General features: G+C 39.5%; 1 long non-coding RNA gene across 1 annotated transcript in view; it reads right to left on the bottom strand.

The window, feature by feature from the left end:
• LOC109498494 overlaps positions 1-6,344 on the bottom strand; it is a 34,374-nt gene extending 28,030 nt beyond the window's left edge. Inside the window, exons 1-3 of the long non-coding RNA XR_006595614.1 lie at positions 5,284-6,344; positions 2,353-2,390; positions 1,518-1,592 (exon numbers count right to left, since the gene is read on the bottom strand). This is a non-coding gene — a long non-coding RNA (uncharacterized LOC109498494). The remainder of the gene's footprint in view (positions 1-1,517; positions 1,593-2,352; positions 2,391-5,283) is intronic.
• Between the last annotated feature and the right edge of the window lie 19,710 nt (positions 6,345-26,054).

Raw genomic sequence — 26,054 nt, 5'->3', positions numbered from 1 at the left:
TTTAGAATTAAAAAAATATATATATATATAGGCAAGTTGATCCAAAGTGTATAATTGGGTGACAACTTTTACAGAAGGAAGCCTATGTAAAATAAGAGAAAAGTCCATCTTGAAAACTCATGTGAGCAGTCTTCTGTTTTATTTGACATTTCCATTTAATTAAAGAATTACTGCTGTAGACAGGGATGATGCAAACTTCAACACCTAAAAATGCTAGAAATTATTAATTGTCAATGATGGTTAAGAATCAATGTGTTGTTTTACTTAGTTGTTCCGATCAAGACTACCATCATTTTACCTATGGCTGTCAATTTTTATCATGAACAAAAATATACAACCTCCTTGATGGAGATGGTTCAATCTTTGAAAATTCAGCAAGCACTTTGGGATCGTTAGTACCTGTGCCTTTATGATAAGTATAGTCATCACTGTCTGGATTCACAAGTTCAGAAGATATCAAATAAATGGGTGGAATCTTAATTACTATTGACCTAATGACATGCTCGGGACATTTCTTTTTTTAATCCCTAATATTAGCTGGTTTACTTTTCACTTGTCTTTAGTAAAAGAGGATTTCAAAAAAATTAAGATGAAATTATGTTGGTGTTTGGGGTTACTGGGATCTTGATTATAGATTAAATTCCAGATTCTGAAGTAGTGAAAGAAGAGGGAATAGAGATTCCAGTTGTTTTCCAGTAACTCACCACACAACCTGAGTGATTCCCTTAAACTCTCTGAATATCAGATTCCTCACCAATTAAAAGAGGAAGATCGACAAAAGTGACCTCCTTAGAACTTTCAAATTCTATAATTTTATGATTGTTAGAATGCAGAAGGACAATTGTGAAAGTTTTTTTTAATGGAAATAAATAATAAAATAAAACAAAATAAAATAAAATAAAATGGAATTTAGTGGAAACATGGATAAATTTAGGTCAGGAACCTAGATTCTAGCTGAGTGACTGAGTCAAATGAAACCCTTTCTGAAGGAGGAGGGAGTATAAAGAAATTAAATTAAGGTTTTAAAAGCTGAATAATTTGATGCAAGCCCCTTTTAACCTTTCTGGATCTCACTGTTCCTATCTGAAATATGAAAGTGATTGACTAAACAATCTCTAGAATCTTCTAACTCTAAATTTCAATGTTTCTTTATCAATGTTACTAAAATGTTTGGTCATTTCTATTTTCTAGATTTACTATATTATTATGGTGGTTAAATCACCATTTTCTCCACCAATCATTGTAAAGACTGATTAATTAGCAGTAAATCCTTTCTGATCTATTCATCACTCTTCAAAATAATTACTATGGTCCAGGTGTTCATTGCCAGGATAGCCAAATCTTGTTGACGAACCATTTCATTCATTTATATTCATTGAGTTTCATTCAGTAGTCATTGAGTGTCTCTGCCTTCGTAAAAGATGACTAAGTCTTTTGACTAAAACATATTCCACTTTAAAAAAACAACACTTACCTTCTCTGTGCTTCTTTAACTATAAAATTGTGACCACAGATACCTCCATTAAAGAAGGGCTTTGATGACTCATGACATTTGTAAGGTGCATTGAGGTCCTTGATGGAAGGCACTCCATCTGTTGCAGAGTGTAATTAACATTATGAGTTTACCAAAAGAAACATAAGAGTCATTGTTAAAGAGCATCATGGGGGCAGTCTCCTCCTTTAGTCATAAGACACCTCTGATGTGGAAGGAGGTAATAATTTATAATAGCTACTAAAAGTAACTTGGACATGAAAAGAGTTAGTTGTTTTTAAACTCAACACAGTCTTTTTATTAATTAGAGAAGCAGCCATGGCAATGTATCCAACATGTTTTATTTTTGAACTAATAAGAAAAACAATTAAGTACCATGCTCTAGAGGACATGTTGGCGTCTATGAATGCCAAAGAAGGTAATATAATATTCATATGAATTAAGCAAGCTATTCTTTAGGGAGTTCAGTTGCTACAGAGCTGGGAAATTCCTGTTCCTTTGCTCAAGAATGGAGAGATACTGCCTCTGCCATCTTTTATATGTGTTTTAATTCTACAACACATTGCAGCAATGTTGAAAGAGAGGGTATCCGCTTCGGGGCTCTAAGCCTGATTGGTTGGCAAAGCCGAGTGAAAGGTTTCCCTAATCTCAGCACCTCTTCTAGGAGGCAGGACAAGTTCTGGGCAAGTCTCAAGTCTCAAGGATCCAGAGAATGGCTGTCAAGTAGTTCCTTCTGATAAGCCCAACAGCAGTGTGCACATTTAGGTACTTAATAAAGATTCTTGGTAATGTTGATGCTGCTGAAGATGGTGTTACCGATGGGAGTGTATGACTTGGGGGCGAGAGGTGGTTGTACTTACCATCAACCACGGTTGACAATTCAGTACCTCTCTCTCACCTTTGATAAAAGAAAGAGGGAAGGAAGAAAGAAAATTGTTCTTCTTATTCCAGAGAATTTAGAGATAAAAATAGATGAAAAGAATTCATTGATAAGCTTCTTGAGAAATTAATTAAATTCATATTTATCAATGTATTGTTCAAAAGCAGAACTCAGAGTAATAAGATGAAAATAATAATAGAAAATAATAGAGAATAATAGAGTATACATGTCCATTTGGTATTTGCCATGTTTCTGGCATTCTTCTATGTTGCTATTAAAAGAATATGATTCTACTTTTAATAAAATGAAACCATTGAGGCATTTGGGGAAGGGCAGGAAGGGTGAATAGGTAAAGCACAGGAGATTTTTAGGGTAGGAAAATTATTCTATATATTACTGTAATGGTTACATGGCATTTGTCAAAACCATTAGAACTGAATGACACAGAGTGAAACTTAATATAAACTTTGAATTTTAATTAATAATGATGCATCGATATTGGTTCATCACTCGTAAAAAATGTACCACTCTAATGCAAAATGTTAATAATAGGAGGAACTTCAGGGACAGAGGAGAGAGAAAATAATGGAAACTCGGTACTTTGTGCTCAATTTTTCTGAAAACCTAAAATTGCTTTTAAAAATAAAGTCTATCACTTTAAAGAAATTTAGATCATTGTCTATTTCAAAAAAGAAGAAAAAGCTTTCATGTTGCTATAAGCAAATTCAATGTAAACAAAAGGAAGTCAGAGAGCTTATATTTTTGAAAATACTAATGATACCCCCTTATTAGAAAAACAGCACATCTGGAAAAAGTGTTGAAGGCCAAACAGCCAAATTCTGCCATCAGGAAGTATGTCAGGGTCCAGCTGATCAAGAATGGTAAAAAAAAAAAAAAAAAAAAAAAAAAAAAATCACAAGCTTTGTGCCCAATTATGGTTTGAATTTTTATCGAGGAAAATGATGAGGTTCTGGTTGCTGGATTTGGTTGCAAAGGCCATACTGTTGGTGATATTCCTAGAGTTCACTTTAAGGTTGTCAAAGTAGGCAATGTCTCTCTTTTGGCCTTAGACAAAGGCAAGAAGGAAAGACCAAGATCATAAGTTTTGATGACGAAAACATGAGAATAAATTTTCATATACAAAAAAAAAGAAAAGAAAAGAAAAAAAGAAAAACCCTCTAACTTGTAAGTGCACACAACATTTTCAAAAGAAGCAACACTAACTTGGAGTTCTTAGTTTACTCTGGACCGGAGAGCAGGGGAAGGGCAGAGAGAGAAGGAGAGAGAGAATCCCAAGCAGGCTGCATGCTGTCAGCCCAGAGCTCAACACAGGGCTTGATCCCACAAACGATGAGATCATGCCCTGAGCCAAAATCAAGAGTTGGACGCTTAACCAACTGAGCCAACTAGGCACCCCTGAAATATTGATTTTTAAAGTAAAGAACAGTGGTGATCACTATGAAACTCACATCTATATTCCTCAATCCAGAACCAAAGATAAAATATTTCACATCATATAAGACTACTATATTTTTGACCAATGTACATAGCACATAAACAGGGAGGTAGCTAGATCACACAGACAACTAAATTCTATGTTCTAAATTTTTTGAACATCCCATTCTGGGAATCTCATAAACCAAGCCTTAAATGTCATGGGAAAGTGGAAGTGAATACACTGTTCTTTAAGGTAAGTCATCTGGAATCAAATGGTTATGGTATAGTAATAATATTTCATATTTACGTAATGCCTTTTTGTTCTGAGTCATCTAACTAATGGGTAGTTCAATTAAGTCATAAAAGACAATGCTGGTTACAAGGAACCATTGTGTTAAGATTTGAGGATTAACAGGGTCCAATCTTACAAACTCCATAAGGACCAAATCTACATTTGAAGAAACACTCTCATGGTCCTTCTTTAGACATCATTGTCTTTTGAGGCTGCAGGGTGACATCGCAGTAATCACTCAGAGCATTGTGGTGTGGCTAACCCAGGAAAAAATTTTAAATAGGCAAAATTGACTTTGGAATACCTCCAGAGATAACTGGATAATAATTATTCTCCAGGAATAATTTCCTTTATTCTCAGAAACAGGTTCTTGGTACCCCCCAATGAGCCAGGGAGTTTTCTGTTCTGCCCCTAAAACATTTGCTGCTTCTTGCCTCACCCCTGGTTGATTGCTTGAAAGACAGGGACTAACCCATGGTGGCCTACATAGTCCTACTGCTCCACCACTACTATCCATGTATCCACTCACACTTGATCCACTCCATTTTTTTTTTCCTTATACTCATTCACTTAATCATGTATACACTCAGTGTTGAGTGCCTATGATAAACTTGATACCAGGCCAGGGCTCCAGAATATTGCGAACACTAAGAGAGAGTTGATCCCTCCACTCATGGAGTTTACAGTCTAGACAGACAAACATTAAACACATATTATTCCAATGAGTATTTAATTAAAAAACTGAACGGTGCTACAAAGGAAAATGTAGAGTTGTGAGAATGTATAAAATAGAGGGACTTAACCTGAAGATGTCAGAAGATGTCTAAGAGCTGGCCAGGAGAAGGTTAAAGCTATGATGTTTTTTATTTGGTCTAGCCTATCATCAACATGCTGAAACCTGCCAGTCTTACATCTCTGCTTTAGGACAAACTCCCTATTCCTTTTAAAATGCAATTAGCTAATCTGATTCATCATAGTATTGATATGTTGTGGAAGAAACTCCTGAAGATACCTTCAAAAGAATCTCATCTCTGACCAACCCCATATGTTTATGTCAAAGGAGATATCCAGCTTCTCTGGTGTCCATAGACCAGTATCTCTGAGGGAATGTGAGGTCAATTATGATGGGAAAGCTGATGAATGAGCTAACTTAGACAAAGTGGTTTATGCTGCCTCCTTTACCTTTATCTGGACTGGAACCGGCAGTGAGCCTGAGGTAGATGTCACCAAGACAAAGGTGGACATCACTGGTGTTTCTCTGATCTCACAACCTGCCATACCAGAAGAAAACCCTTAGAAAAGTCAAAAATAACCCATCAATGGTGGTGACCCCTTAGGTCAACTTCTGTAAGGTCATCACAGAGGGACCTTATAGTTATCTCTTGGCCTTGGGCTACCTAATGAGATAATCTTTATTGGAGCCATAAGGGTCCAAATGGTTCCAATGTGATATCGATCAGCTAGCAAATAGGACTTATCCAGGCAAAACTGTGAGGTAGTTTAACTCCAATGACCCCTATAATGTCCTATGTCTCCCCATTCTAAAACACCCCATATCACAGGCAACTGCCCACTTGGCGATACCTATTTGATGTTCAAAACTCTACCTTGTTATGGCCCATTCATCAAAACAAATCCATACCTAATCAAAATGTATCTATTCTCTGCTCCAGTCTTTTCCAAACCTACTATGGCTATGGTACAATTAGGCGACCCACCAATTAAGAAGTCAGCCAGTAACATATATATTGAATGACTAGATTCATTGTAGCCCAGTATTCTAGCACAAACTATCTTCCCTTATCTTTACACTTTGACTTTTCTAAGCCTATTTTCTCTGTTGCTAAAATGAAGGAGTTGAACTTCAAGATGAGCTTTGAGTTCCTTTTCATCTCTTATAATCTATTCATATAAATGGGTCATAAAGGTATAATCAAACATTATTATTCCCACTGATAGGTTTCTCCTTCCAGGAATTACAATGTTTATAAGTCTACAACTCTTTCCAACTCTGTGTCAGCTAGCAAGGTATTTCATGGTCTGCGTTGTCCCACCACCCTCTTTACTAGAAACTTCTCTCATCACTAGAACTCTGCTTCTTCTCTAAGCTCTTCCAACTCATCTTGTTTTTCCAGGCCTCAAAGATGTGCATTCTGTCTTTTGCTTTTACCTTACGTATATGTACTTATAAACATTATTGAGAATTGTTTTGTGGGGCACCTGGGTGGCTCAGTTGGTTAAGCGTCCCACTTCGGCTCAGGTCATGTTCCCATGGTTCATGAGTTCGAGCCCCGAATCAGTCTCTGTGCTGACAGCTCGGAGCCTGGAGCCCGCTTCAGATTCTGTGTCTCCCTCTTTCTGCCTCTACCCTGCTTGCTCTCTGTCTCTCTTTTTCTCTCTGTCAAAGATAAATAAACATTAAAAAGTATATTTTTTAAAGAATTGTTTTGTGACATTGTATGTATATGGAATACTGTGTATTGATTTGTTATTTGCTTTGGGGGGCAACATATTTTCTGACTTCATCAATGCTAACAATGTGTACAGCCACTTCATAAATTTAAGCTTCCATTTCCAATATGTGAGTATACCATAAATTGGTGATTTATTCATTTACGGAATATACATTTAGGCTATTTCCAATTTTGTGCCTTTAGCACCACAAGAACAATCTTCTTAAATGTTTCTTTGGCCATGTGCGAGAGACTCTCTCAAAAGTATTTGCCTAAGCATGGAACTACCGGTCACAGATTGTATATATGTTCAAATTTACTGGATATTTGCAAGTCAAATGGCTAAGAATTAGTATGCAGAATGTATAAAGAATTCCTAAAAATGTATAAGAAAAAAATGATCTAATATGAAATGAACAAATGATACAAACAGGCAGCTGAATAAAGAGAAACCTACCTTGGCCAATAAATAACAGAACTATGTTCAACTTAGTAATAGCCAGAAAAGAAACATTAAAACAAGCAAACTCAAAAAGTGGGTTACCATTTCATATATCTCAAAGCAGCGGAAATGTTAATGCCTGAAAAAATAGGATACTGGCTCAGGAGTAAAAGGAGTCATCCTCTGGTATGATAATGAAATAACTTACACTCTCTGGGACTTTGTTATTTCGCCCATCAAATGAGGATGATCTCTAAGAATCCTGAAAGACCTACCATTTCCCTCATTTTCTTTCTGTTCAATTAAATTTGATTCTACTAGCACTGGATTCAAGAATGAAAGAGACATATTTGCCTTACCCGATGAGTTGGAGCCTGTTAGTATTGATGGCTCCTATTTTGATGAATTCATTTGTTCTTTTTTTATCAAAATATTTATTAACTACATAGTACATATTGGACATTTGGCAAGTCATTGTCCTCCTGGTGGGGGAAGGGTGAAAAATAGAAACTCCTAAAGAGACCATCATGCACAGAGATAAATGTATGATGTGCTGGAGTATAGAGGGGCAATAGGAAGTGCTATAACTTGGAGCTGAAACATTAGAGAAGGATTCCTAAGCACAGCCTCGTAGAAACAAGACTTGAAGTTCAGTGCATCATCCACATGTGAGGAGTTAAGATAACCAGGTAAAAGGCAACAATCAGAATGAGGGAAGATGGAGAAGTAAATCTGAAGTGTGGCATCTGAAGTGTGGCATTAAGAGGTGAAGGGTAAAGAGTTAAGGCCATGAGGGAATCAGAGTTCAAGGATGTATGGACTTTGTAAACTATGTTAGAAGGTTTAGCTTTTATGCTAAGAGCAAGAGGGAGCCATTGATGGCTTTAAGGCAGGTTTTAAGACTGGCAGATTTGAGTTATAGTTTAGAGAGGTCAGTTTCCGGGGCTGAAGGCAAAGAGCCCAGCTAATAAGCCAGGCAGGAAATGGTGCAGAGTCATGGACTGCATGTGCCAGAGAAGGTGGAGTGAAATGGGTAGATCTAAGAGATTTTGGAGAGGAAGAGTCGATAGGGCCTCGTTTGATTAGATGTGGGAAGTAAGGGAAGAGGAAGAATCGGAAGGACTCTCAGGTTTATGGCTTGAACAAATGTGGTAAGGGTGATATTATTCACTGAGATGCAGGTCACAGGTCACAGGATAGAAGGGGGTCAACAGGACATTGAAGAGCAGCTGTCTAGTAATTAGTCGGATATGTGACTCCAAACCCTAATGAGCAGTGTTGCCTTGAGATTGCATTTGTGAGTACTTATTATATAGTAAGCAATTGAAACTCTACCAGTAGATAATGTTATCTCACTAGAACATCTAGAATGAGAAGAAAGAGCAAAAGAGATTGAGAACAAGTTGTCACAAGGGTAGGAGGAAAAACCAGGAGAGTGCAGTTTTACACACACATACACACACGATAGAGATCCACAGAGTTTTCTATCTCTAAATATAGTTATCTATTCTTCTTAAAAGCGGGTCTTAGCAACAAGAACTTTTCAGGGAAGTCGCATGATGGTTCGTGGACTTACCCTATCCCAGAGTTGGCTTTGAGAGATCAGTTTATGACTATACTGGGGCATTGGGGCAACTTATGGAGAATTAGCCTTGCAGTTTCTGCAGCAGCCCTCCCTCCCCCCCCCCCCCCACCCCGAGGAGCATCTGCCCCGGTTCAAAGCATCATTTCTGGCTTCAGCATGCTTGTCATTCACACCTTCAAGGTCCCAGTGGGGAAGGCAACCCTCAATCAACTCGTTCTGCCAAACGAGCATTAATAGAGAGCTGCCAGATGGTGTCCTAGAGTGAGGTAAGGAATGTATCCTGTTGACATCAGCGGGAACTCCCGAGACACAATACGATGGTGCATTTAGGAATTTAGCCAAAACCATGGGGAGATGTCTCCAGTTTTTAGGGGGAAGGAAGTCAAGTGACCATTACTCTAGGACTTTATTCACGGTGTAAGCAGAGCAGATCGTGCCAGCATTGCTAGTTCGGAGCCTTTCCAAAGAAACGTGGAGCCCGGTAAGTGTTCCTCTGCTTCTTTAACCCCTTCCAAGCCACGATGTGGCCTTGTGTTCTCAAACGGGTACCATTTTATGCTGTTAGTCCATCGGCTACTCACCAGCCAAGCACACATGCCATTGTTCAAATAAAGGCCTTAACATCACAGCTTTAATTATTTAAGAACAACAACAACGACAAAACTGATTTTTGTTTGCTGTCTCTTTACTACAAACTGGACAAACCACAAAGGCAGACGCATATGGCTACTTCAAATCTGTCCCAGTGAAGTCCGTAGCACCGTAGCAAGACGTGAATGGCAGGGTGATGAAGAACATGAGCTTCGAGGGAACAGGAAGCAGAGACCCCGATGTCCTATAAATATTTCCAGAGCAATAAAAGAGAGAGAGAAAGGGAGAGAGAGAGAAAACACACAATGACAATGTATGTCAAAACAGTGGAGTCAAAGTGTATATTTCAAAAGGTTAAGAGGAAGAAAAGGGCAGGCACTGTATATAGAAATTCTCAGTCATGTTTTCAAATCACTCGCGGGATAGAGGTGCTGAAAGACCTGTAGGCCGGGGATTTATGCATAATCGGATCATTCAAAAACACAGAAATGGCTGCCAGAGCAAAGTACAATGTTCACTTTTGAAATCACAAAAAAAGCTTTGTTTTAAGCAGGCTGACTTGACTGAAGTTTAGTTTCAGTGAAGCATGTTTTTGCTTTGGGTGTCGTTATTTAGTTTGGCATCCTTGCCAAGGAAACCTTTTTCTTACTTCGACTGTTGTTTTTCTTCTGCTGCTACAACTGTGAAAGTGGAGGCAAGATCTCGATGCTACATATTTAAATGAGAGCTGGCTCCCTGTTTACCTTTGATTCTGTTGAAGGGAGTGGGGGAGCATGGGGTCTTGATTGCTTGCCAGGACTTGTAAAGCTGATAGATGTGTGCCTTGTCTCTTGAATAATCTGGAAAATCAAGTTTAGCTGGTTTGATCAAAGGGTTTGCAAGTCAGTTGAGAACACTCGCATGCAATAACTATAGATACTGTATACATCTACCAGCCAAAGGCCAAGAAGCTAATAGCTTTGCCAGAGATAAAGGATTATGTATGTTATGCTTGTGAATTCCAAAGGAAGGAATTCTCCATTCTAATATTGATGGCGAAGGTTTGTACTGGTGAGACAGTCAGACAAACAAAATACTCTAAATCTTAGAGACTTAAGTCATGGTGAAAAACTTTTAAAATCCTGCTGCTATCTGCCCATTTAAATCCGGTGTGGAGTGAGGGAATAAACCACACACTTCCTACTGACGGTTCAAGAGAGAGGAGGGTACTTTTAAATAGTTGCGAGTTGAGGTTTCCTCATGTTTTTTGGAGTCCTTTCTCTTCTGACGCTTCCAGCCGCAACACCTGTAGAGACCACTGTGACAGACATCGGGACAGAAAGGGACTGGCAGGCATTCTCTTTCAGGCATCCTCCTTTGGGGCAAATTGGTCACGTGGGAGAAGCTTGATTTCTCTGTCAAGAAGTGATTCCCGACACCAGAAAACTGCATGTGGTGATGTGAGAAATTAGAACGACTTACACCAAAAAGGATTCGTCAGATCACTACATCTGGTCTGTCCTGTGCCTTAACCATCTGACCAGGTCTCAAGTATATTTCAAGTCCCACGCTTTGATTTTGACTTAATTCACTTACAAGACACCAAGCATCTCCCTCGGCAAAATTACAGACTGACCGTACTGACTACACCTTCGGCCGGTATTTCCCATTTTTTAAGATAATACTAAGTAATTCTCTCAAAAGTGAGCCACTCATTGCCCTCGTGCGAGTGAAGACTATAGTGGATCCCTGCAAGAGACAGTCATTTTGACTGATTACGATTTCCTAATACAGACACTGTTTCAGTTACTACTGCGAAGGCCCATGAAACGACTGTTGGGGAAAGCTTTAAAAACAGACACACACACTTGGCACACTGACCTGGCATTAAGCTAAATTACAGGTACAGTGGTGACATATGTAAACGAATCTGCCAGTACAAGTTACCAAATGTTACGTGCAGTACACGATAATAGGCAATGCATTATTCGAGTTTTGTACTAATTAAAGAACTACTTTGTTGCTAAGAATCGGTGTATTAAAAACATACATTCTTATTAACTGCGTTCCCAAGAGTTAGAAAGATGAGAGGTGGATCTCAGGTTTCAAGGACCTATTATTAGGTTCTCAAAGTATTTTCTTAATCGCATGCATTTTTGAAGAGAAAGCTCTGAGTCCATATCACATAAACAAGGTCTGATTGTGGGGTTTTAAATGGCTATCTTGGGGTTTTCTTCTTTCCACGTTGTTTTTCCTTTTCACTCCACCAAATTTCATTTCTCGGAATCAGAACCTGAACCAAAGTTAAACATCATAAAGAAATTTGCTCAGTAAAACAGGACTTTTATTGGCTGAAAAGCATTTTTACAGTGTAATCTGCATTTTTGTAAGTCCTTGTGGAAAATCCCCTCTGATTGAGTGGTGCTTAAAACTTAAAAACACACATTGCCCATGAAGCTTTCATAATTTGACAGAAGGGGACAGAGGGGAAAAAAACTGGTATATCTGACCCACCAGTCTGTTATCACCAAAGAACAAAAAGACTGCTTTTAAGGACCACCCCGCAACCTGGGCGGACCCTGGGTCACCCAGGCCGGCCCCTGGATCTTGGGGCGATGCCTGCTCTCTGCCCAACAGTGAAACACCGACAGAGCCGACAGCTTTCCCATCTCTGCTCTGAGGACTCCTTCCCAGATTCTGTGTCTCCCCACCATTTCTTCCCTGTCGCACTGCCTGGGTTTTGGCTCGTATTCTCTCCATCTTCTCAGAGCTCCCCAGTGTTCACTCTCACCCCCATCCAAGTTTCTCCGTTAACACATTTTGTTTTTTACTGCTCAAGGCTCGGTTCTTTGAATAACTTCATCAGAGAGGTTCTCTCAGGCCCCCCCTCTCCCCCCTTCCTTTTCTCTCAACCTCAAATGGCTGAGACACAAAAGCCCCCTGTCCATTTCCCTGATAGCACATTATCCCCTTAATCCATACTCTAGACCTTCCCTGTCTCTTGTTTTCTGGCTCATGCATGCTAGAGACTCGGCCACGTGAGAGGGGATCCAGTGTCGCTCTCATTTGCACTTTGACAGGCTTTCTTGAGTGGATGAGAATGAGGTGAAACCACAGCTGATTTGCCAGAAAGTATGTACTCCCATGAGAGCACAGAACATAGGAACATTCTGAATCATGTGTGCATGGTGGAAAAAGTTTGAGAGCCATCGCTCGCCCGTTTTTACTAGATTCCCTATTTTCAACTCTTTGCTCTTATTGAAGATGGTTTTCCTGGTCTTCTGTTTTCGGGTCCTACTTGGTTCCTCTGAGGCTCTTGATGGCCTTCCGTCAAGTGGTTTCTGATCTCCTCCCTGCTAAAACAAAAGAAAACTAAGCACACCCACCACTTGCTCCCATCCCATCCCTCTCTTTTCAGTTGGTCCCTCTCTTCTCTCGCTCACCCCAATTTCTCCTCTTCCTTTGACCACCTCCAATCTTCATCCTGTCCCATTATTTTCGAAGCTGCTTAGAGATCTCTGACAGTCTCATAGTCAAATTCCCTGTGTCCTTTTTTTGCCATCTTCATCATCATCCCTAGAGATTAATGCTTTTCATAAATACGGATTGGCACGAGCAGTAATGTCTCCTCTTGACGTTGCTGCCTGGGTTCTCCCTGCTTTCATTCCCATAGCATCATCGATTCATGCTCAGTTTTCTTTCCTCAATAGCCTTCTGCCTCTATGCTCATCACTCTAGCACCTTCCTCTATGAACATTCCTCCTCCCTCTGTTCCTGACCCTAGCCCCACCTTCTGGAACTTTGTCAAGAGGTTTTCATTTCCAAATTGCTTTCTTCACTCTCTTTCATCCCCCCTTGCTCTCTTGCAGGTTCTGCTCCATGCATCCCCTTTCCTCCCAAGCTCTCCTCCTTTCTCCTCTTATTTAGAATCCAACATGGAAAAATCCATCCTAACTGCAGACTTATCAACACTCGGAACAGCAAGAGACAAAAGCAAAGATGTAACTTTTTTTTCTCTTTAGAAAAAACCCTTTCTGAAGAGCTTCCCCAATATAGTTGGCAGCAAAAGAATTTTTTTTTCTTGAAATTGTCACTTAGAGTAACTTGTGACACTTCACAATCGTTTTTTTTTTTTTCCAGAGACACACCAACTATGTCTTCCAGAACATCTGCCCTTACAGATTTGCCCTTTTTCTGAGTGATTCCTCAGTGATTTGGCATTGGGTGGAGGGCCAACGGCTCCTTTCAACACACACTTGGGTCTATCTCATAGCAGGATCTATTGAATCATGAATTGACTTACTCTTGAAGGCTAATTGTCAATTTTCACATAAGCAACGTCTTTCTAATAATAACTATAATCCATAGCTTCCTAAGTAGTATATGCCCCAATTAGGCATTCAATTATCTTACTAAAATACTGACTCTTAGAATTTTTTAGAAAAGGTTCATGTTGTTTTATATTAAAACATGTTTAAAATTTTTCCAATAAAAACTTTGAGCCCCTCACCAAACGACACACTTTATTTTTAGTCAGACATATCTGGAGTGTAAGTTAAAGACTTAAGTCCACAGCTAGTACGGGGTTTAAAAAATAAAACAGGAATGTCTTACAGACTTCTGAAACTTAACGTGTTCTAAACTGAGTCATTATTTCCCCCTAAATTTAATCCAATTCTAAGACCATTTCTATGCAAATTCTTCCCATATCTTTACCTTAAACCCTATGTTCTTCCTGAGCCACAGATGGGGATTCTAGCTGCCTACTGCCCACCTCCACCTAAAACTACCCTTGCAGACAGTGAATCCAAAATGAAGCCCACCTTCCAATCTGCTCCTCATATGGATGTAGCTTACAAGAACTCCAAGCGTGGTCTGATCCACATGCTATGGAGGTATGAAGAATGGAGACACATATGCCCTCCAGGAGGTGGAGGAAGGCTTCACCTGGATATGGTTTTTAGGGCTGAGTCTTAAAGAAAGAACAGAAAATCCCTGGCAGGTAATTTAGGCATGACAAAAGAACACAACTGAGACAAAAATCACAAGACCCACAAGGTCCCTGGTTCATTTCCATTCCCACTGTGTATACTCTGGTTCCTGTCTCCATCAAGGCTTCACTCGGCTCTGGCCTCTACCTCAGTTCCAGTATCTTTCCTCTCCCACAGAGGTCCATCTCTATCCATGCCCCCTCTATCAGGACTCCATGCTCGAGTCAAACTTAAATACTTTCCATCATAGTGCTCCTCTACTTGGAAAGCCCTCTGTTCCCTCTGTCTGGAGAAGTTCTACGCACCATTCATCTCTGTGACCCCTCCTGAATCCTCTGGGCAAAACGAATGGCACTTTCTTTTATACTCTCGTTTGCAGCATTTGTCACAGCCAGACCTATGTTAGGTTTAGTTGTGTTCTCATCCATCTCCTCCACTGGACTGTAAACTCCTTGAGAACAGGGACCGTGTCTTACTTATCTGTGCCTCTCTAGTGGTGCCTAACACAGGGCTTTGCATGTGGTAGGTTCTCCATTATTACCTATTGAATTGAACTGAGTAAATGGTTACTGAACGAAAAAAATAACACATAATTCCATCTATATAATTAGAGCTAAGCTGATACAGGTGGGTACTATGCAATTCTTTTTGTTTCCAAGTCTCAACTTGCGGTTGAATCATTTGTAGATTTCCTGACAGATTATTTTTTATATTACTAGGATTTAGTGGTATAAAAATATGATCTAACAATTTGACTTACTGTAAAAGTAGTTCCTTAATTTTGTAATCTATGTACAGTAAAGGTTGTAGCTGTGCATTATTCTTCTATGTTAATAAGCAAAACAATTAGTTTTAGGGTGAGGCGTTTTTTCCCTCTTGCCTCTTGATGTCAGCCCTTTAAACTCAAAAGAAACTATTTTATTCCTACATAAGGTGATAAAAATTACACTACAGAGGAATCTTGTGCTGCATTTATTTTATGGCCCCACTAAAACAAACGTTCAACAGTCTGCATGTAAACTGAATGTTTTGGTACAGATGGTCATATCTTGCACTAAATCTTCAACAACTTAAACTTTTCTGCCGTGAGTAAAGCCATAATAATAATATTGTTTCTGTGTGACTGTAGCTGATTGGAAGTGATTAAAATATTAGGGAAGTTTGATTTACCTTGGCCCGTTTCCGTGGTGGGGACGGTGACAACCTGACTTCTCAGCTCTTCTATTTGGGGACATCTTAATAGGTTGGAGCCACTTGAACCAATGGGACATTTTTAGCCACTTAACTCTGACTGTAGCCTTACAGGTAAATCCTTTGTTGTGCCTGAGCCACGTAGAGTGATTTCACTTAGATCAGCCCTATGACTATGTGAAGACCTGGCTAATATTTATCTTCACATTCTATGTTATGGTAAATGCTTTTTATATTTCGAAAGAAATCACATGCAACTAGTTCCAAGCAGAAATCTAAAAGATTGATAAGCAAGTCTTCCTTAAGTAAACATTGATTAAAATATGGACTTTAGTTTGGAAATCCTTTCTCTGTTTCAAAGATTGAAGAGGGTCCTTTTGCTCATTGGATTATGCCAAAAAATAATGATCAAAATGCCTGGCAAACTAACCTAAGAATTTAATACATTCAAGTGAAGAACTATGCTACTGACTTTAAAAATATGATTCGGATGTTTCAATCACAGTGTACTGATTTTAATCAAAACTATTGTCCCCTATTAATCCTGTCCTATATATCTGACATAAGTCTTAATCTACTCTGCTTGAAATATCAAATATTTTAGTTTACCAATAAAAATAATGTTGTCATTAAAAACAAGCTTCTTCAAGTATATCTTCTATGCCTGGGGTTAATCCTGATGTGTTCAAAAATCAAAGAAAAGAGCAAGGGAAAAACAATAGGAAGTTTCAGTCGAGAGGCGGTATTGACAGGGCCACAGATTTGAGTGTGGGGAGTATGGGCAAAAGCTGAAAATGGTGGACTGCAGAGTGATGGAAAAGTATCACTGGCTTTGCAAGTGATAGAACTGGGTTTGAGTCTTTGCTCTGCATCCCACTGAGCTCAGCACCCAAGTCTGTGCTAAGCCTTCAAGCAAATGACGTGAGCTCCATGAGCTTCCACTTAAGAGATTCAGCACTTATAAAGTATTTTAAAAATGCAAGATGATAAAATTGTTATTAACAATGTTATTAATGATCATATTAAAATATGCTCGTGTTCAAAATCCTCCAGGGACCTCTCTTTGTGCTTACAATAAAATCTAAACCCATCATGATCTACAAACAATGACAAGATCTGGGACCTGCCCACTCTTCAGCATCACTTCTGTTTTTCCCTTTTCTTCAGCCATACTGACCCCCTTCCCTACACTGCACATATTCCAAGCTGAAGTGGGTCATCTGTACTTTATATTCCCGCTGCAATCGATCTCTCCTTCAATCTCTTCCTCTCTTTCAATCTCTCTCCCTCTCTCAATCTCTCTCTCTCTCTCCCCGCCTCCCCCTCAACAGCAAGTAGAAAAATCTTCAGATCTCATCTCAAACATCTTAGAAAGGCTTTCTTTAACCACTTTATTTAAAGTGAGATCCCGATGCTTCCCTAGCTAACATATCCTATTTATATCCACAGTACTTACTACAATCTGAAATGACTTTGCTTAGTTATTTTTTCTGTTGTTATCTATTGGCTCCTATATCATCAATTTACTACTCTACTGCATCATTCTCACTGAATAACTCTCATTGAACAACAAAACGAAACTTCCTGACTTTGTATCTTTTTTTCAATGGTTGCTTCCCTTTCCTGCAAAACACACTGAAAGGGTTCTGTGCTTGTTAGCTCTATTTTCTTCTCTCTTCTTCTTTCGACTTACTTCAGTCAGGCCTTCATCCCCCACCATTCCATGAAACTGCTCTTATCAGTGTCACTAATGACCCCACATCACCAAGTCCAATGGACAGTTCTCAACCGCCATCTTCCTCTGATCAATAGCACTTGACGACATTGCCTCCTCCATAACATGCTTTCTCTCCTTGGCCACCTAGACTTTATTTGTTCTTAGTTCTCCTATACCCTCACAGGCTGGTCCCCATCTCCTTTGCTAGATCTCCCCCACCTTGAAGTTGTAAAGCTGGGCTCAATCTTCAGAAGACCCTTCTATCTACACTCACTCCAGAAGTCACCTTATTCAGCCCAATGGTTTTAGTGCTATCTCTGTGCTTTTGCATTAGCATCAGATCCCTTCTCCATAGGAAGTCTTAATTTTCTAGAAAGGCTCTGTCACCCACAAATAGTTGTTTCTAAGCCTAATGTTATTTGGCAAAGAACAACCTTATTATTTAGGCAGTCAATAGTGTGGTTCCCTACTCTTGTAGAAACACAGATTTTTTAAATGTAATAAAGATCTCAGTGAGCACTTAGCCTCTCTTTGTTATTTTACACAAGGCACTTGAGATACTGAGAAATCAAATGACGTGTCATAAGATACACAATCACACAGATCTGAAACTGGAATCCAAGCTTTCTGATTCTTCTGATTCCTAAAGCAATGTTCCTCTGATATCCAACCGTGTCCAGGTTCTTACACGAAAATGTGTGCCTCAACATCAAGTATCACAGAACTTCAAAGCTAGCCGTGACCTTAATCATCATCATTTCAGCTGTATTCCTTTGTAAATGGGAAACGATTGCATAGGACCCCACTGCCATTTAAGGCAGAAGAAACATCTCCTATCGCCAGTTACAGACTTGGACCTTCAGGCACAAAGAACGAGTAAATGACAGCTTTCTTGAAATGCAGTCCTTGCTCTTAAGCCACTATTGATCTAAAGTCTGCCTTCTCTTTTATTTGTCTTTCTTCATCATCCCAGGGTATTTTTCTCTTCTCATTCATTATTAGTAAGGGTTATTTCATCTGCTATTCTTTTGAAGCCTTGCCATTCTGAAATGTCACATGTAATCGTATTTATTTTGGCTTGACCAGCAGATTCTCTTCACGATGGCCAGTCCCACCCTAACATTTTGTTCGCTTGGTTGAGTTGTCAACCTAGGATGTTTGATGATACAATGCTGACATATTGCCTATTTATAGGCTGTCATGTCACTTTCTAATTGGTTGGTTTGAAAATAACAATTTCTTACTCTCTGGATCACTTCCACTGTTTCAATGTTCTTTCTGGGCAATGCCACTGATTGTTGACTGACATTGAAACACTCTGAGCTGTTGTACTCTACTAGGCTTTGTTTCTCTCTTTGTTTCTTCCTAATCTCTCACAGCTCCACCCCATCAGGAAATGCCAAGTTTCCCTGCCTTCACAATGTAGGACAGTCCATCACTGAAAGCAACCTTGTTCCCTAGTACCATTTTACCTTGAATTTGCTATTGTACTTGTTAATTTATCTGAAAATTCTTTGATGAGGTGCCGACATCTTCATGACTTACGGCTGGTTAATATAGTTGGCCAGGCCTTTGCTCACCCTACAGTATTGGACGTGATGTTTGTTGTTCTTTTACTACTCTAAAGATGGCCAAAATACCATGATTCTTTCTTAGAACTTCCCTCATTTTCCTTGTGTGGCCTCCTGTTTTTTCAGTTTCAATTTGGAGACAATTCCCAGTTTCATTTTCAAATTTCATTTTTTTCCAAGGCCAATGCAAGTCCCAGTTCAAAATACCTATTTCTATACCCACCAGTTTTTCCTTTCTTCTTATCTAATAAGTAGGGATATCCCAGTTCCTTGCCTTTTTCCCATTCTATCATCTCTCTGAGATGATCCCCTCTTCCTCATGTTTAAGTTCCCCCGTCGAATTGTTCTGTCTCTTCTACCTTCCAAAAGCATCTTGAAAGCCTATCTGCTTTCCTGCTGCCTACAGTTTGCTTCTTTTGATGGCCAAACTTCTCACCTGTCGCCTTCTACCCTTTCTGCCTTGATCTCACCTCACCTTGGACTCCCAACCCATACTGTTTCTGAAACAGCCTATTGAAAAGTAAGGGATGGCATCTGTATCGATAACTGCAGTCTCAGTCCATCTGGTAGGCACCTTTGTGGTGTCACCTGCAGGTCAGACCCAGCACACCAGGCTGCATCTCCCTCCTCTATGGTGTGTTTTTACTACATCCCTTGGATTCTCCTTCTACCCCTGCTGGTTTTTCACCTGCCTTCTTTGCAGGTTCCTTTCTTGCTCCTCTAGATTCTCCCAGCGGTAGCCCTGCCCTCTGAGCCTCTTTAACTGTACCTCAGGAATTTTATTCTACATCCTAACTGGGAAACAATGTATCAAAAACCAAGCCCCACCTTTCCCCTCTGAAAACTGGCTGCCCCCTCACACTTTTCTATTAAAAATATCACCATTTCCTGAGTCAGAGAATCATAAACTTTCAGAAGTTTCTATGTAAATTTCCCCTTACCTTTAGTCCCTTAATCCATTTTCAATCAGACACGAAGTCCTATTTTTCTTCTGCGCAAAAGCTTTTAAATCTAACCCTCTCTTGCTGTTGTTTTCGATCCCTGTTATTGCCATTATAATTTGGGTATTTAATTGCTCATGATAGATTTAATGTAATAGCTTCCTAAGCACTGTCCTTGCCTGTAACTCCATCCCCCTCCCCAGTCCTTTTTTACCGCAGTCGTTTTTTTACATTATTATCCTAACATGCTTTTTTATGGCAGCTTTCATGATGTCACTGAACACATCAAAACCCATCCCTGGTTACCTATGGACACACATGGTTCACATTCCTTCATTTGCCATTCACTAAATAGCACTTTACCAAGCAATCTATGCGTTATGTCAGTTAGTACATGTGCACACACACACACACACACCTCTAAGGAATAACCATTATTAGCCACATCTTATAAAGGAGAAAATTGACGATTAGCAAGATGCCTTCTTGCCCAAAGAAAATTGGTGAGAAGTGTTCTAGGATTCAAACCCAAGACTCAGAAGCGGCTCTTAATATCTAAGATAGATTGTCTTTACCCTTGGACACCAACCTACTTTTTGGACTGCAATTCTCTATTTCTCCTTTCCACAAAAACAAACTGTCATGTCTCTATCTTTGTATTCCCTTCCTCTCCATCTGTACCAACTCTATGGAACCCATCCTAAACCACTTGGACCCACATAACTTTCTTTCCCTCTTGAACATTTACTGTTACCATCATCCCTTTGGTTTTCAACCATAAGTTGCTTGGTGTCTTGCAATGTTGGCTTGTATTGCTATCCCACTCTAGTCTGTCAGATAATGTATATTGATATATATGTCTCATCAACTACATTGGAAGGAAAGAACCATTTCTTATATGTTTTTGGACTTACTTCTCAACTTTTTTGACCCCAACTCAATAATTTGCTCACAGCATATGTTTCTTACATGGGTGATGATACAATTTTGCTTAATGCCTACTATATGCATCGCAATGTATGTTCTTTCTTTTTTTAAAATTTACTGTTATTTTGTGGGTTATTGACAGGCATTTATGCACCTCATTTATGGTAAATAGTTTAGCTTTTGATGATGTTTATATTTCTTTATTTTTTTCAGCTTTATTGAGGTTTACTAGGCAAATAAAAATTGTATACGTTTAAGGTATACAATGTGATGTTTTGATATGCAAATAATTGTGAAATAATTACCACAAGCAAGCTAATTAACATATCTAGTTATCAACTCACATAGTTACATCTTTGTGTGTGGGGGGGAGAACAATCATGATCAACTCTCTCAGCAAATTTTGAGTATGCAATACAGTATTATTCACTATAGCCACCATGCTGACTGCTAGATATCAAGAACTTATTCATTCCTTATACTCAACCTTTGTACCCTTTGACCAGCATCTCCCCTATTTTCTCCAGCAATCTGGTCTTCACAGATGATATGACTCCTTCATTTGTAATCTTGTGGCTCAAGAGTATAAATTTGAAACTGTAAATATTTCCTATGGAAGGCACAAGGTGGAAAACATCCAAATAATATGTTAATTCCACACCAAGCATACCAGATCTGATCTGCTATCCTCTAAATTTTATAATCTAAAAAATGTACTACTATTATTGTATCTTTCAATTTAGATCTCCTTTTTTCCCTAATGTGAAAGTAAGAAGAAATGAAGTCTGTTACAAGCATTAAAAACTTATTGGGGTGAAAAGAAATCACAGTAGACAGAGAAGTAAAATAAATATGCAGTATTTTATCTCTTTTCATTTTCCTTTCATTGGTTTCAATAAAATTTGTTATTTCAGAGGGGGAATCAGCTACAAAGAAATTCTGAATGATGATAAAGCAGTGTCTTGAAGATGACTGAAAAAGAAGCTGTGTCCAGGGGCTATAGTCAACTAAACCGAACACCCCCAGTAAATATTACCTGAAAATATTTCTCTTTTTTCCAGCTTTATTGGTATAATTGACAAATACAATTGTGTTTATTTAAAGCATACAACATGATGATTTGGTAAACATATAAATTGTGAAGTGATTATCACGATCAAGCTAATGAACACATCCATCATCTCATGTAGTTACCTTTGTGTGTGTTTGTGTGTGCACCGAAAATGCTGAAAACCTGCTTTCTCGGCAAATTTCAAGTATATAATACAGTATTGTTAACTACAGTCACCATGCTGTACATTAGATCTTCAAAACCTACTCATAACTGCAAGACTGTACCCTTTACAAACAAATCCCCATTCCCACCCCCCCCCCCACACACACACACCCCTCAGCCATGGGCAACCACCATTCTACTCTATGAGTTCGATTTTTTTTTTTCTTTTTGCATTCCACGTATAAGTGATACCATGCGGTATTTTTCCTTCAATGTCTGGCTAATTTCATTTAGTATAATGCCCTTCGGGTTCATCCATGATATCATGGATTTCCAAATGGCAGGTCTTTTTCCTTTCTTATAGCTAGAAAATAGTCAATTTTATACTACATTTTCTTTGTCCATTCATCCATCAATGGACACTTAAGTTATTTCCATGTCTTGGCTATTGTGAATAATGCTGTGATGAACCTGGGAGTGCAGATAGCTCTTTAAGATAGATATCATGCCACTGGGTATATACCCAAAAGTGGGATTGCTAGATCATATAGTGGCTCTATTTTTAATTTTTTGAGGAACCTCTGTACTATTTTCCACAGTGGATGTACCAATTTACATTCCCACCAGTGCACTAGGGTTCCCTTGTTTCCATATCCTTGCCAACACTTATCTCTTGTTTTTTTTTAATAATAGCCATTCTAACAGGTATGTGGTGATACCTCATTGTGGTTTTAATTCACATTTACTAACGATTATTGATGTTGAATATCTTTTCATGTATCTGTTGGTCATTATATATGTCTTTTTTGGAAAATTGTCTACTCGGGTCATTTTGAAATCAGACTATTTGATTTTTAGCTATTGAATTGTGGGAGTTCCTTATATATGTTGGATACCAACCCCTTATCTAATAGTTTGCAAATACTTTCTCCCATTCCATAGGTTCCCTCTTCATTTCTGTTGACTATTTCTTCTGTGAAGAAGCTTTTCACTTTGATATAGTCCCACTTGTTTATTTTTGCTTCTGTTGCCTTTGCTTTTGGTGTCAAATATCTGTGTTCTTTTGCAGCTCGTTGAGCTTCCTTCAAACAATGATTTTGAATACCTTATCCAGGAAGCTGTAGGTTTCATTCCTTTGAGGTCAGTTACTGAAAAGTTATTGTGTTCATATGGTCATGTCTTGTTTCCTTGATTTTTCATGTTTCTTGCTGATGTCTGTACATTTGTTTGAGTAGTTGCCACTTTCCAACTTTATGAATTGGTTTTGGTGAGTAAAGACCTTCACCTGCAGGTGAAGTGTGAGGATGCTGTCTGGGTTGTTTGTAGCAGTTCCCACTCTGGGAAAGGCCCAGTGGTATAGTCTCTGTGCAGATCTGTCAGCTAATGTCAGTGTTGGCAATGACTGCAAGGTCCTCAATGTTAAAACTGTGGGTGTCCACAGAAGGAGCTAGGGCGGTTGGGGTCTTTGGTTATGAAAGCTGCTGGAGATTTCTCCTACAGTGAATGTCAGGGCCTCAGGGAATCCCTGTAGGGGCTGGGGCTGGCTCACTGACACCATAGCTGTGGTGGTGGCACTGGTATCTGATGCATGGGTATCCACAGAGCAGCCACAGAGCTGGGGTTTGGAGTGCAAGTGCACATGAAGTGACAGCAACTCCAGGCTCTGGAGCACTGGCTGACCTCCAGCAGGGGTAACTCTGATGCCTGACATTGAGCCACTGTTTGGAGTGCCTGTGCACAAACAGCAGCCACAGAGCTGGAGTCGTGAAATGGGGTGCCTGTGCAGCAGCTGTGGCTCCAGGATCCAACGTGTGCACAGGGTTTTGAGGCGCAGCCCAGGTCCCAGAGTGGTAAAAGAGCGGCTCATTTTAGAGAACATACCGCAGCAACTCCTTCTCTGGGGAATTTTCAACTGTGGCAGTTGCTGGTTACCTCAGCGCCAAAAACTGCCAGTGTCCTTTGAAGAGCAGGCCACTGGGTCTGTGCCAACAAATACCACCAGGTTCTCCTCTGTGAAAGCTGTGGGGAGTCTGGCTGCCGTGGGGGCTCAGTTGCGGGGCTGCCCAGAGTCCTCTGCAGAGCAGGCCACCGGGGCCATTATGGTACGTGCTGTGCAACTGATATTGATTACCCCATCTTCTTGGTCCCTAGCCACCTCCGGATAGCTCAGCTAAGCTCATCTCTCAGTGATCCTTTCTGTGCGGTTATTATCCTTTTTTCTTTTTCTTTTCCTTTTTTGTTTTGGCTCCATCGTGTTGCTCTAAGTCCTTGGTTGGACTCTTGAGCCCTCCCAAGGCTATTTTCTTTTGTGGATAGCTGCCTAATGTTGTTCTTTAGGGGGCAGGGAGGGAGGGGGGATGAAGGCTGGTATCTCCTACTCCATCTTGCCGACACCAACTACAAAAATCTTTCTTTCAACACAGTTTAATCTATTGATTGGTTAAGAAATTGTCTAACCAAAAGAGTGAATTAGCCATATCTTCCAACTGCCTTTATTTCATTACCACTCTTTCCTCACTCATTCATTCACTCACTCAACTCTGTCCCAATTTCTCTATCCTCTCTATCGTACTCACTTCTAGACTTCCTCTTTGTTTACTTGAATTTCTCCACAACTACCCACCTGGTCTCCCTGCTTCCAGCCTTCTCCATTCAAATCAAACCTCCGTAGAGCCCCAAGAAAGACATATCTAAAATATATGACTGAAAACCTCACGTCCTGACATGCAAACCTCCCATGATTTTGCTTTACCTTCCTGAAGTTTCTTAGAATGAAGTTTAAAGTCTTGAAGTTGGCACACAAAACACTTTGTCATCTGACTCCTGCTTTTCTCTCCAGCTTCATTGCCCCACACTTAAACTCTTCCTCTTCGTGCTTCGGCTTTTAATATTTAGGAGAGTACCAGGTCTTTGTATGTCATTGCCCTTTATGATGCCATAGTTGGAATCAAAATGCAATACTATATGCAACCTGTAAAGCACAATCAAATGTTAGAGCCTGGAAGAGTTTCCATAGGTAAGTGGATGAACCCATGATATGTGGTGCTGCCTGTTAACACTGCAGTTACCTGAGTCTGCTATTTCCCATGAACCTTATTCCCCTGTATAAATCTTTCCCTTAGAAAAGAAAGGCGCCTGGCTCACAGCAAAGTAGCTAGCATGAGATCAACAAGCTCTTTAGGGATTTGCCCATCTCTACAGGACAGAGAACAAATTCCTACTGTTTGTCAGGTTTCTGTGAATTTATAAAAACAAGTTTCCCAGACATTAAGGTACAAAACTCAGATGTAGTGGTAGAAAAACATCACAGTACAAAAAGGCATTCAATTCTCTTGGAAACACTGTGCTTATTAAAGGCATAAACACTAGGTACAGAAAGTTCAGTAATCCTTTTCCTAAGGGCAATAATAGTTTTTACATTACAAAATCAAATGGTTGCTCTTTATTTGAGGGCTGAAAATAAAGTGCCAGTTTGGAGAGGAAGCAAAGTGCAACCAAGTCAAAAGCTCGCATCTGAATGGAAGGTCAATCCTTTTCCAGTCTCGGTAGCCTTCATCCAAATGTACTTATAACCTTTACTTTTACTTCTGCCAGGTCGTATATCTTTATCATTGGTTAAGATTCTGGCATAATCACAGAAAACCATCCACTCATTTAATCCTTGGCTATGCTGGTTATCCATGTATGTCCTAAAGGGAAGCCAGAACCCTGCACCCAATTTAGCACCATGGTGAGACTTTTCCACAGAACTACAGCCCCTCTATGTTCATACAACAAGTATAATATTGATAAGCAATAAAATTACACCTGACAACTACTTCCTCAGGAAAGAAAAGGGAAAGGAAGTAAAGAGACCATGTTTTGAATTACTTTAAATAGGTGATCTCCTGTATAAATTATACTGAAAGGCAGTTATTTTCTGAAAGCAGTGGATTACTGCCACCATATCGCAGCTTAGCACACCAAACCCAGAAATGAAGGGTTTTGCCCAAGCTCATGCAGTAAGCAAGAGAACCAGGATATAAACTGATATTCAGAGAATATGTTCTTTCCCTTCCATGCCAGCTGCTTCCCAGAAACAGAGCGTAGACCTATTGTGATGCAGTTAATTTCTAACAAACCAGAAATCTAAATATGGAAAGCAATTCTCAGCAACTCCTATGGTGTCCTTATATCTTGGATAATGAGATGGATCCTGCAGAGAGTAGGTTCCATATCTCATGATTTCCATTTCTGCTCCCAAATGAACATCACTACAAAGATATTGACCCTCTAATTTCTAGATTTTGGGTTTTTTTTTTTAAAGGTGTTGATAACTTAACAAATATCACCAGGACAAGTGGAGGCAA

This window comes from Felis catus, chromosome A1 (assembly GCF_018350175.1).
Source record: "Felis catus isolate Fca126 chromosome A1, F.catus_Fca126_mat1.0, whole genome shotgun sequence".
Taxonomy (NCBI): Eukaryota; Metazoa; Chordata; class Mammalia; order Carnivora; family Felidae; genus Felis; species Felis catus.
The sequence above is the reverse complement of the archived record's forward strand: the minus strand, read 5'-3'. Positions and strand labels throughout refer to the sequence as shown.